This window comes from Triticum aestivum, chromosome 3B (assembly GCF_018294505.1).
Source record: "Triticum aestivum cultivar Chinese Spring chromosome 3B, IWGSC CS RefSeq v2.1, whole genome shotgun sequence".
NCBI lineage: Eukaryota > Viridiplantae > Streptophyta > Magnoliopsida > Poales > Poaceae > Triticum > Triticum aestivum.
In genome coordinates this window covers 390,526,151-390,539,057 of record NC_057801.1, presented here as the reverse complement: position 1 = coordinate 390,539,057, position 12,907 = coordinate 390,526,151, and positions in this window count along the sequence as shown.

Below are 12,907 nucleotides of genomic sequence, written 5' to 3'. Positions count from 1 at the left end.
GCTGAGTGTCGAGGGAAAGTTCCGTTAGCATGACGGCGTGGTCACGATCTTGATGTTCTACCGTCACAGGGCTTCGCCTAAGCACCGCTACAATATTATCGAGGAGGACTATGGTGGAGGGGGGCACCGCACACGGCTAATAGATCTCAAGGATCAATTGTTGTTGTATCCTTGGGATGCCCCCTGCCCTCATATATATAGGAGCAAGGGGGGAGGCGGCCGGCCTATGGAGGAGGCGTGCCAAGGGGGGAGTCCTACTCCCATCGGGAGTAGGACTCCTCCTTTCCTTGTTGGAGAAGAAAAGAGGAGGAGAGGGAGAAGGAAAAGGGGGCTGCCCCCTTGTCCAATTCGGACCAGAGGGGGGCTGCGCGCCTCCTTCCTTTCGGCCTCTCTCCTCAATTCCCGTATGGCCCAATAAGGCCCATATACTCCCCGGCGAATTCCCGTAACTCTGCGGTACTCCAAAAAATACCCGAATCACTCGGAACCTTTCTGAACACCGAATATAATCGTCCAATATATCGATCTTTACGTCTCGACCATTTCGAGACTCCTCGTCATGTCCCCGATCTCATCCGGGACTCCGAACTCCTTCGGTACATCAAAACTCATAAACTCATAATATAACTGTCATCGAAACCTTAAGCGTGCGGACCCTACGGGTTCGAGAACTATGTAGACATGACTAGAACTATTCTTGGTCAATAACCAATAGCGGAACCTGGATGCCCATATTGGCTCCTACATATTCTACGAAGATCTTTATCGGTCAAACCGCATAACAACATACTTTGTTCCCTTTGTCAACGGTATGTTACTTGCCCGAGATTCGATCGTCGGTATCCAATACCTTAGTTCAATCTCGTTACCGGCAAGTCTCTTTACTCGTTACGTAATGCATCATTCCGTAACTAACTCATTAGCTACATTGCTTGCAAGGCTTATAGTGATGTGCATTACCGAGAGGGCCCAGAGATACCTCTCCGACAATCGGAGTGACAAAACCTAATCTCGAAATACGCCAACCCAACATGTACCTTCGGAGACACCTGTAGTACTCCTTTATAATCACCCAGTTACATTGTGACGTTTGGTAGCACCCAAAGTGTTCCTCCGGTAAACGGGAGTTGCATAATCTCATAGTTACAGGAACATGTATAAGTCATGAAGAAAGCAATAGCAACATACTAAACGATCAAGTGCTAGGCTAACGGAATGGGTCATGTCAATCACATCATTCTCCTAATGATGCGATCCCATTAATCAAATGACAACACATGTCTATGGTTAGGAAACATAACCATCTTTGATTAATGAGCTAGTCAAGTAGAGGCATACTAGTGACTATATGTTTGTCTATGTATTCACACATGTATCATGTTTCCGGTTAATACAATTCTAGCATGAATAATAAACATTTATCATGAAATAAGGAAATAAATAATAACTTTATTATTGCCTCTAGGGCATATTTCCTTCAAAGGCAACCGCTGCCTTTGATACTAACTTGGTTGACTCTGTAGCATCACGTGGCCTTTTTAAACCTGCCTCAAAATGGATCTCCATTCTTCCTCCTCGAGATTTAGTTAACCTATCGAGCATTATCCCTGATGTTTGTTTCCTCTTGCGCCTAGGTGCTAGTGCAACAACGAACATAGGAAGTGTTAGGGTACATCAAACTGTGAGATTACATATAAAGAAGCATGCAACTATAACTTGACTCCAACAACTACCTTCTAGTTGTTGAAGCTCACAAGGTTCATCTAATCTTGCCAACTCATCTTGTGTCAAGAGTGCTTTGGAAGTAGTGTCAGGTGGCAAGGGAGCTTGGGAACGTGCTGCTAGCTCAGTTGACGCACGAGTAACTCGTGCAGCTGGTGGTACTATGGAAGGTGTTGCAACAACTAGGATCGTCTCTCGTTGTTTGGTGGCAGCTATTTGTTTTTGTTTAGCTAGTTTTGCAACTCGTGTAGCACGGGATATCGCGTTTGTACAATTTTTCGCTGGATTTTGACCTTCTATTGCACCATCAGTACCACCAGAATCTGCATTATTCGCCCGCTTCTCTTTCCGTGTGTCCTTAGTACTAACACCATCCCATGTCATTTCGTCTTCCTTCCTCTTTCTCTATGCCATGTTAAGTCAAGCCGACAAGAAAAAGGAATAAAAATTTAGTTCTTCAGAACAAATTGATGCGTGATACAGACGAACCGAACTTTGATGTTAGACAACCATGTGATAGGAGGATCTAATATGTACAAAAAACAAGACATCATGAGATAATCAGAACTATGATGAGTAAACTAAGCAGAAGGCATTTCAATAAATTAGAAGCAATGCAATCGAAGGTAGACACCATATGAAAGATTCTACAAATATCGCTCTGCCAAGTTAACAGTGTCTCGTCATAACTGGCATTTAAACAAATGTGAAGCAGAACAAGAAATAAATCATATGCAAGATGCAAACAACATCACACTACCAAGTTAAAGGACTCTTGTCATTAGTTCCATTGCATATCCACAGCTTATGATGTGTAAACTAAGCAGAAGGCATTTCAACAAATTAGAAGCAATGAAAGCTATACACCATATGTAAGATGCAACGAATATCACTCTACCAAGTTAAGACTATCTCGTCATTAGTGCCATTTCAGCAAATTAGTAGTACAAGCTAGAAAATAATGCGAGATGTAAACTATATCAGACTCCCAAGTTAAACGTGCCTTGTGAAAAGTGATTGTTGCAGGTTACACAGCCGTAGTACTTTGATGTAAGAACATGCTGTGATAGACAGATATTGTATGTTCTAGAAACAGGAACAGGTATGATATGAGGATGGAATATGTATGAAAAACAGGACGACATGGCATATTCACAACTAATTTTGTAAGCTAAGAAGAAGTAATTTAATCAAATTACATGCAATACAAGTGAGACACCGTATGCAACATGTAAGACAATATCACACTGCCAAGCTAGAGAATCACCTTGGATGCCGGTTTCACCGGAAGACCGCCATCAGTCCCTGCCTTATTTTTCCTTCCTTTTTCTTAATTGCATTGCCTTGTCAAGTCAAACCCACAAGAAAAATAAATAAAAAATTGCTTTTCGGAACTCATTGATGCAGGATGCTGACGAGCACTACTTTAATGTAAGGCGACCACATGATAGGATGATTGAATGTGTAAGAAAAAGGACAACATTGCATATTCACAGCTATAATGTGTAAACTAATCAGAAGGCATTTCAACAAATTAGAAGCAATGAAAGCTACACACCATATGAAAGATGCAACAAATATCACTCTACCAAGTTAAAACTGTCTCGTCATAAGTGCCATTTAAACAAATTAGAAGTAGTACAAGCTAGAAAAGAATGCGAGATGTAACCTATATCACACTCCCAAGTCAAACGTGTCTTATGATATGTGATTATTGCAGGTTACACAACAGTAGTGCTTTGATGTAAGAACATGGTGTGATAGACAGATATTGTATGTTTTAGAAATAGGAACACGTGTCTAATTCACTAGTATAATGTGTAAAGTAAGCAGATGGAATTCAACAAAATTAGAAGCAACACAAGCTAGACATCATACATAACATGCAACCACATATAATAGTGCCAAGTTAGAGGGAGCACCTGTGATGGTGCACTAGGGGAGACATGCCCATCATCAACATAGCTACATTGAGTGTCTATGCATGTGTTGTCTTCCAAATCTTCTTGGGGGTGGCGGAGTAGAATCTGTAGAGGCCCTCTGTTTAGAAGGAGCACCTTTATCCACTGCCTTGCTAATTTCCTTCCGCTTTATTGATTTTGAATTGTCAAGTAAAACCGACAAGAAAAATCAATAAAATTCACTCTTCAGAAGTCATTCATGCATGATACTGACAATAACTACTTGGATGTGAGGCAAACACATGATACCAGGATGGAATATGTATGAAAAATAGGACGTCATGGCATATTCACAACTGTTTGTGTAAACTAAGCAGAAGCCATTTCAATAAATAAGAAGCAATGCAAGCTAGACACCACATGAAAGATGCAACCAATATGACTCTGTCAAGTTAAAATCGTCCCATCATAAATGGCATTTCAACAAATTAGAAGCAGCACATGCTATAAATCATATGAAAGATGCAACTAATATTGCACTACATATACTAAAGGTGTCTCGTCATATTAATTGATGAGGGATACAAAAAACAATAGTTTTATGTAAGGACATGCTTAATAGACAGATGTACTATGTACTAAAAACAGGAAGGCATGTCACCTTAATAGGTATAATGTATAAAGTAAGCAGAACAGCACATGCAATTTAACCAGATTTGAAGAATTATACTCTAGACACCATATGCAACATGCAACCACATATCACGCTGTCAAGGTAGAGCTAGCACCTGCGATGCTAGTGTAGGGGAAGCGCGGTAATCAACTACAGAGCTACGTTCACTATCTTCATCTAGCCATGTTGTTTCTTGAGAATCATGTGGGGAGGCTGACGCTGTATTCTTTAAATGATGATCTTTTCTCGTAGTAGTCCACTGGCCTGACTGCATCATCATAAGTGATTGATGAGGATACACAAAAACATTAGTTTGATGTAAGAACATGGTCAATAGACAGATGTACTAGTATCTACCAAAAACAGGAAGGCATGTCATATTCAAAGGTATAATGTGTAAGCTAAGCATATGCAATTTAACTTAATTGGAAGCAATACAAGATAGACATCCGGCTGGAGTGGTGAGCATGATCATCTAGGACCTGAGAGCCTGGTGGGAGGCGGGCTGCTTCACCACCATCGTGGCTTTTTAGTTGGCTTCCATGTGATGCCTGTCTGTGTTGGGCTTGTCACTGGCTCGGCCAGTGCCCTGACTAGCTATTTGTCTTCTGATGCTCCCGGGATGGTGGTTCATGTAAAAATATCTTTCCTTATCTTAATAAAGACCGACTCCGGCCTTTCGAATACAAGCTAGACACCATATGCAACATGCAACCACATTGACACCATGAAGTTAAAGCAAGCACCTGGGATGGTGGTTCAGGGCGAGCGAGATCATCAACTCCAAAGCTACGTTTACCGTCTCCATCTACTCACACTGCACCCTTTATAGCGTTGAAACCTATCTTGCCTAAGCCCGAAGCAAGTAGGAGCGACTTCTCTCTTTTCTTTTCTGTTTCTGTCAAGGCAGAGTCTGAAATACCCTTGCATAAAAACACAATAGTGAGAGTATGGGTGAAGTGTGTGCAGAACTAGTGCACTGTAAAAGTAGCAGATAGAAGGTGACTGAAAAATAAATGGCAGGAGACATATGATAGCTCTACAACATTGCATGGCAAACAAAATTAGATTCTACTCCATATGATTTTGTAATATATGAGCACAGGGATGGCCAGGAAATGCAGGTACTCCTCCAGCACACCACCACATGTGGTCCTATCAAAATAACAGTCAACTAGAAATAAATAGGTCAGTCGATTTTTTTATGAACCGTCCGATCTATAAGGAACGGGCAGATGGCCTTCGTCTACCTCCCGCCAGTCACTATTGACGATCTTTCTGGAATAGCTAGCGACCACCGGCCCAGACCCCTGCCTCCGTCGCCCCGCCCTCCCCTAAACCTCACACCACCGCCGTGCTTGGAAGCGCCCCCCCGATCATCCCTTTAATCCCGGCCGACCTCCAAATCAGGCGCTAGCAGCTCTAGGCCCCACACACCCCTAAGATAAACACCGAGGTGCTGCTTCCCTGGCATAATATGCGGACTAGCGCCTGTTACGCCAGGGAATGCTTCCTTTAATTGGGAATCAACTGACCAAGAATTGAAATCCAGCAGGGCGACAGACCTCTAGCTAAGGTGAAATAGTATATGAGGAGAAACCTTGTGCATCGCGAGTTACTAGGAACATCTAGTATGAGGAAGAAGTGGTCAACTAGTGTCTTTTGTGGGATGAATACCATGCAAGTAGACACATAAGATTTGCACGAATAAGGGAAGAGGAGTACCATTTTCGGTTGCCAGTGCTGGGTCCTTTGGATGTCGCGGCGATTTTATTTGTTTTACCTGGGAAACCGATGTTTTGGAGGAGGGTCGAGCCTTGGACGAACCCATGGCCAAATTGTTGACTGTGTTTCGGTGGTCGTCTGTCAACGGAGGGGAAGTAGATCCGAGGCGCCGAAGGATGGTGTAGCGAGAACAGCTCCGGTGCGGTGGACGGTGGCAAAGTTGGAGCGGCAGTAGTTGAACTAGCTCGGGTATGGACAACTCGGCCTCGGCTTCAACAACTAGCTGTGGAGGGTGTTGCGGTTGCAGTTGCGGTGGACGACGATGTCAGGGTATCGGCTCCGGCGTGATGGAGGTCGGTGGTTGATGGCTGGGATAGGGTGGCGAACGGAGGACGCTGGGATTTCACGGCTAGTGGAGAGGTAGTTTTGGCGCCCACGTGTACGAATGAGGAATCAGACAAGGGGCGGGGGCGGGGGAAGCTAAGGGAGAACCATGTTTCGGTTTGGGACGCTCTTGTTTTTGGTTATTTCGAACAGATGGGACGCGCGAAAAGTACAAACTTTGCCCCCCTCTTAAATTTTGGACCTACTGCGGGTTGTGGGTAGGATGGTAATCCCAGGTGTCCAAATAGTGTGCGGGAGCGATTTCAGCTGCGCACATGTGTGCTTAGGCAGCCATTATGTATGAATGTTTTTCGGAGGCGGTTGTGTGATGTCCAGATGAAGCTACAAACCTATCCTGGTTTAGACCTTTGGACGTCAGGCCGGTAGGTTTCACAGGTCAGAGTTATTAAAGTAATTTCCTTCCACCAAACATTGGTCTCACGCGGTTTCGGGCGAGTAGAGGCTCTTTTGGCGCTTCGTTTGAAATTTTGAAACAGAAGTATTCATGTCTAGAGTACTCCCTCCATTTTTATTTACTCTGCATATTAGAGTTGACTGAAGTCAAATTTCATAAAGTTTGACCAAGTTTATAAAAAATAGTGTAAATATTTATCATAACAAATCTATATGGTGTGAAAGTACCTTCAATAATAAATCTAATTTTATTGATTTGTTATTTCTTATGTTAATATAATTTTTATAAACTTGGTCAAAGTTTATAAAGCTTGACTTTTACCAAAGCTAATACGCGGACTAAATAAAAACGGAGGGAGTACTCTTGAACTTTGAGGACTGACCTAAATAGACAACATTAAATTTGACCTTGTATGTTTGAAAATCACATTAAATTATGCGCTTCTTTTTGAAATTTTGACACTTGAAAATCCTATAACTATGATTATTTGGGAATGGAGGAGGTAAATTTGAATCTATTTTGTACACAACAATATATGCTATTATGTACAAAGGCAGAGCAAAGATTGGTGCCCCATAATTTACGTATGATTTACAAATGCCATGCATAATTAATGGACTTCATGTTGAACTCGATTTTTTAAAACCACCTTAAGTTGAATTCAAATGTATGCTAGTTCATAGCTAGCTATTTATAATGTTCATTGTGTAACTTTTCTATGTATACTGTGCTTTACACACACACATGAACTGTACTCACGTTTATATTCGATTGCTAAAGCTATGCATTGTCTGGAGTTTAAAATACTGACTCTGTGGATCAATTATGTCGAATAATAACATAGACTTGCTCAAATTCGATAGAATATAGATGTCTGATGGATCAATGATCGTTCCTTACGCGAATTGCAAATATCATGATCTCATCCTAATATTTGGATACAATTTATATTTTTAATCAATGTGTACATTAGTCTTTTACGTGTAGTTTCACTCTCCATAGGCCCCTCCTCACACACACGCTGACTTTCTCTCTCACACATACACGCAAACGGTGTATATCCATCGGTGGTCTCTCACACACGCTCTCCCGAGGTGTCTTTCTCGCGGACATGCTCTCGATATAACCCTCCCTCACTCTCGTAACAATTTATGACTTTTTCACTAACCTTTATCACAAGCACTCTCCCTCTCACAAGCATACACACGCATAATCCCCATCGACCCTTTCTATATACGTAGACCTGCCTACGAGTCTCCCGCACACATATTATCCTTAGGCATGTCTCTCACCCATTCTCTCCACCTCTCTTCCTAATTGAGGAGTATGATTCTAGCATAGCATTCTTTAGGATGCCCCTTCAAGTTAGGTTGGATGAATAGTAATATCAGAGATAAGGAGTTACCTTAGTCCGAGGACCTAGGGTTACAAATCCTAGCTGGCTTTGTCAGTGGACACAGAGTCCTTCATGACTCTGCTAACTTTGTCTTGTATGACTAGTCCTTCATGGGTCTCCCTAAATGCGTCACGGGCCGACCAATGTGGCGCAGGATGGAACCGAGCCAAGGGCCTCACCTCGGCCCATCAGACCTCACGCAGTGACACACCCTAAGCCCCCAGGTCTCATTATCTTCTCACACCCACACATACCAACAAATACACCACAAAAAATATTTTCTCCCCGTGCCTCTATCCCCTCCGCCCTTCGATATACACACTCGAGGGCATCTCTCGCCATGACATCCTATTCGTCTCTCTCTCTCTATCTAGACCTCTCATTTCTCGTGCTATCTCTCCCACGCCCCCCGCGTCGTTGTCCCCTCTATCCATTCCTCTCTCGAATACGTAATACATACACATACCTCTCTAGGCCTTGCCAAATACATCAACTACACATTCACACATGTTACATCACGTACCCCAATGATCTAAAAAGCCCTCTCTTCATGTTTATTTCGCATACAACATTCCTTTTGAATAAAACCACACAAAGTGTGGCCAAAAGATTATTTTAGAATTTCTACATATATACAACATATAAAGTTATATGGAGGAGTATGAACGTTAATTTGCATTGCATGGTGCCCCCAATTATATTTATTCCGCACTATGAATTTTTATATTTTTATACTATATATAAAGTTATTCATAATAAAGAGAAATGAAGAGCATCTCTCTCTATCGCGTACACCCCCTCTACGCCCCTTTCACGTACGCACACAAACTATCTCCAGGTCCTCTAAAAGTATGCCACGAGCACATTCATGCATGTTTCATATTTCTCTCGCGATATATACAATGACGATCATTGTATTTGAAGCAAAAGCACGATACGTACATTGGACTTCAAAATACACTCATTACGGTCACCATTTAGGTTTTCTGGTTATTATAGAGTCACGGGCTCATCGTACAGCTTTGTATTTGCTGAAGACACGACTAGTTGACTAGTTAAACACTCGATGTGGCACCTCTAGTGTTGCATCACATTAGCTCACTACCATTGGGCCCACCTGTCGGCGTGTATAAGAATGAAAACAAACGATAAAAAAATATTGGACGGTTTCAAAGTCATGACCGCGGGCACAATGGACAAGGTGGCCTTGTATTGGTATGTTGAGTCATCTGTTTTAACACACAAGAGCTGGTGTGGTGATTATACACACACGCACGCATGCACATGAACTGCATGCACACAACACTCACGCGAACACACGCAACCACGCACACACGCAACACTGGCACGTACACATAGCCACGCACGCATGCAACACTCACACGCACGCATGCATGCACACACCACACGACCAACACACCCTCTCACACTCAAGTGCTCAACCTACACGTGCATGCGCACACATTAGGCCCTGAGAGACACATACACAACTAGGTGGTTCCCGTGCACGGGTTGGAGTCTTGTCGCGCCTGCGTAAATTTGCGTTTATCTGTCCTTTTTCCTATGCGAACTGATAGGTGGGACACACAAGGAACATGGTCAATTTAACTAGTCAACATAGTGCCACACAGACTATTTAGCCGGTTAGCAGAGTGCAATCCGATGGTGAACGGTGAGCAAGTAACCGTATAATCACCGCAAAACGTATATAATGACCGTAATGAGTGTATTCTGAAGTCCGGTGACCGTATTATGCTTTTCGCTTTGCCCGTGTATTTATCTCTTCTCTCACTCTCTCTGTGGAGCCGAGTAGGCCAACGTGCCAGTGCCTCAATTGGCGCACACCACCCCATTATTGCTACACTAGTTTCATAAGACCGAACAAGCATTCACGTCTACTGTACAAACTGTACATATGAGTTACAAATGCTATGAAGACGAATACAAATATTTGAATCCACTTTATTCCCAATTTCTCTTTGTAGGCCCTCCAAAAGTACATCTCTACATGTTCTCGCATGTTACATCTAACAACTATGCAATACAACACTACTACTACACTCTAACATAATAAATCATATGTGTTTTTAGTTTTACTAGATCTCATATTATTACTTAATTATTCAGTTTGCATACATTAAAATTGCCTTTGAAATGTATGGCTAGTATCATCTACTGCGGGGGGGAAATCCCGCCCTTGCTTGTTTCATCGGGTTTGCATTGATGGATCGTGCGAAACAACAAAACTATAGTAGTACTACAGTACAAGTAACAGTTCACTGGGCCACCATGTCGTGTACTCCTCTATCATAAGAGTAGAGTGCTCACTTTCATAAATGTTCTAGTCCCTTTCGCCGACATGTGGCACGTTGTGACACCCCCGATTTAATCATACACTAATCATACACGCAAACGTGTACGATCAAGATCAGGGACTCACGGGAAGATATCACAACACAACTCTAAAAAATAAAATAAGTCATACAAGCATCATAATACAAGCCAGGGGCCTCGAGGGCTCGAATACAAGTGCTCGATCATAGACAAGTCAGCGGAAGCAATAATATCTGAGTACAGACATAAGTTAAACAAGTTTGCCATAAGATGGCTAGCACAAACTGGGATACATATCGAAAGAGGCGCAGGCCTCCTGCCTGGGATCCTCCTAAACTACTCATGGTCGTCGTCAGCAGCCTGCACGTAGTAGTAGGCACCTCCTGTGTAGTAGGAGTCGTCGTCGACGGTGCCGTCTGGCTCCAGGGCTCCAGCATCTGGTTGCGACAACCAGGTAGAAGGGAAAAGAGGGAGAAAAGCAACCGTGAGTACTCATCCAAAGTACTCGCAAGCAAGGAGCTACACTACATATGCATGGCTATATGTGTAAGGAGGCAATATGAGTGGACTGAACTGCAGAATGCCAGAATAAGAGGGGGATAGCTAGTCCTATCGAAGACTACGCTTCTGGCAGCCTCCGTCTTGCAGCATGTAGAAGAGAGTAGATTGAAGTCTTCCAAGTAGCATCTCCAGTAGCATCGCATAGCATAATCCTACCCGGCGATCCTCCCCTCGTCACCCTGTGGAAAAGCGATCATCGGGTTGTCCGTGGAACTTGGAAGGGTGTGTTTTATTAAGTATCTGGTTCTGGTTGTCATAAGGTCAAGGTACAACTCCAAGTTGTCCTGTTACCGAAGATCACGGCTATTCGAATTGATTAACTTCCCTGCAGGGGTGCACCACATAACCCAACACGCTCGATCCCATTTGGCCGGACACACTTTCCTGGGTCATGCCCGGCCTCGGAAGATCAACACGTCGCAGCCCCACCTAGGCCTAACAGAGAGGTCAGCACGCCGGTCTAACTCCTATGGCGCAGGGGTCTGGGCCCATCGCCCATTGCACACCTACATGTTGCATGGGAGGCCGAAAGCAGAACTAGCCCCCTTAATACAAGAGCAGGCTTACGTTCCAATCCGGCGTGCGCCGCTCAGTCGCTGACGTCTAGAAGGCTTCGGCTGATACCACGACGTCGAGTGCCCATATATTTCCCACATAGTTGGTTAGTGCGTATAGGCCAGTGGCCAGACTCAGATCAAATACCAAGATCTCGTTAAGTGTGTTATTAAGAAGCAACCGCGAACGCCGACCAGGGCCAGGCCCACCTCTCGCCTAGGTGGTCTCAACCTGCCCTGTCGCTCCGCCACATAGTAACAGTCGGGGGCCGTCGGGAACCCAGGCCCACCTCTACCGGGATGGAGCCACCTGTCCTTTCAGCCCCCTTATCCGAATCAGTTGCGGGTACTCAACGAGCTAACCCGACTTTAGTCACCATCTGTAGTATGTATATATGTATAGTATACACCCGTGATCACCTCCCGAGTGATCAAGGCCCAATAGTATAGCAAGGCAGACTGACAAGATTGTAGGGCCAATGATGATAAACTAGCATCCTATACTAAGCATTTAGGATTGCGGGTAAGGTATCAATGACTGTAGCAACAATGACAGGCTATGCATCAGAATAGGATTAACGGAAAGCAGTAACATGCTACACTACTCTAATGCAAGCAGTATAGAGAAGAATAGGCGATATCTGGTGATCAAGGGGGGGGGGCTTGCCTGGTTGCTCAGACAAGGAGGGGTCGTCGGTGACGTAGTCGACCACAGGGGCATCAGCATCGTCATGGGGTCTACCGGAGAGAAGAGGGGAGGAGAAACAGTAAATACATAGCAAGCAGGTGCATAACAGGACAACAAGCAGAGCTAGACGTGTTCTAACGCGGTATGAGGTGATACCGGTGAAGGGGGAAACATCCGGGAAAATATCCCCGGTGTTCCGTGTTTTCGGATAGATGAACCAGAGGTGAAATGTTGCAGGTTCACTATGCTAGGGACGCGTGGCGGATGAACGGGCTGCGTATCCGGATTCGTCTCGTCGTTCTTAGCAACTTTCATGTAGAAAGTTTTTCCATCTGAGCTACGGTTTATTTTAAATTAATTTTTTAAGTTTTAAATCACTTTTAGGATTAATTTAAATATTTTAATTCAACATTATCCAGAACAGTGCACGCTGACGTCAGCATGACGTCAGCAGTCAACAAAGGCGTTGACTAGTCAACTGACATGTGGGACCCGATCGTCATTGATTGTTTAGTCTAATTAGGGTTTAAGTAATCTAATTACTGTTTAATTAA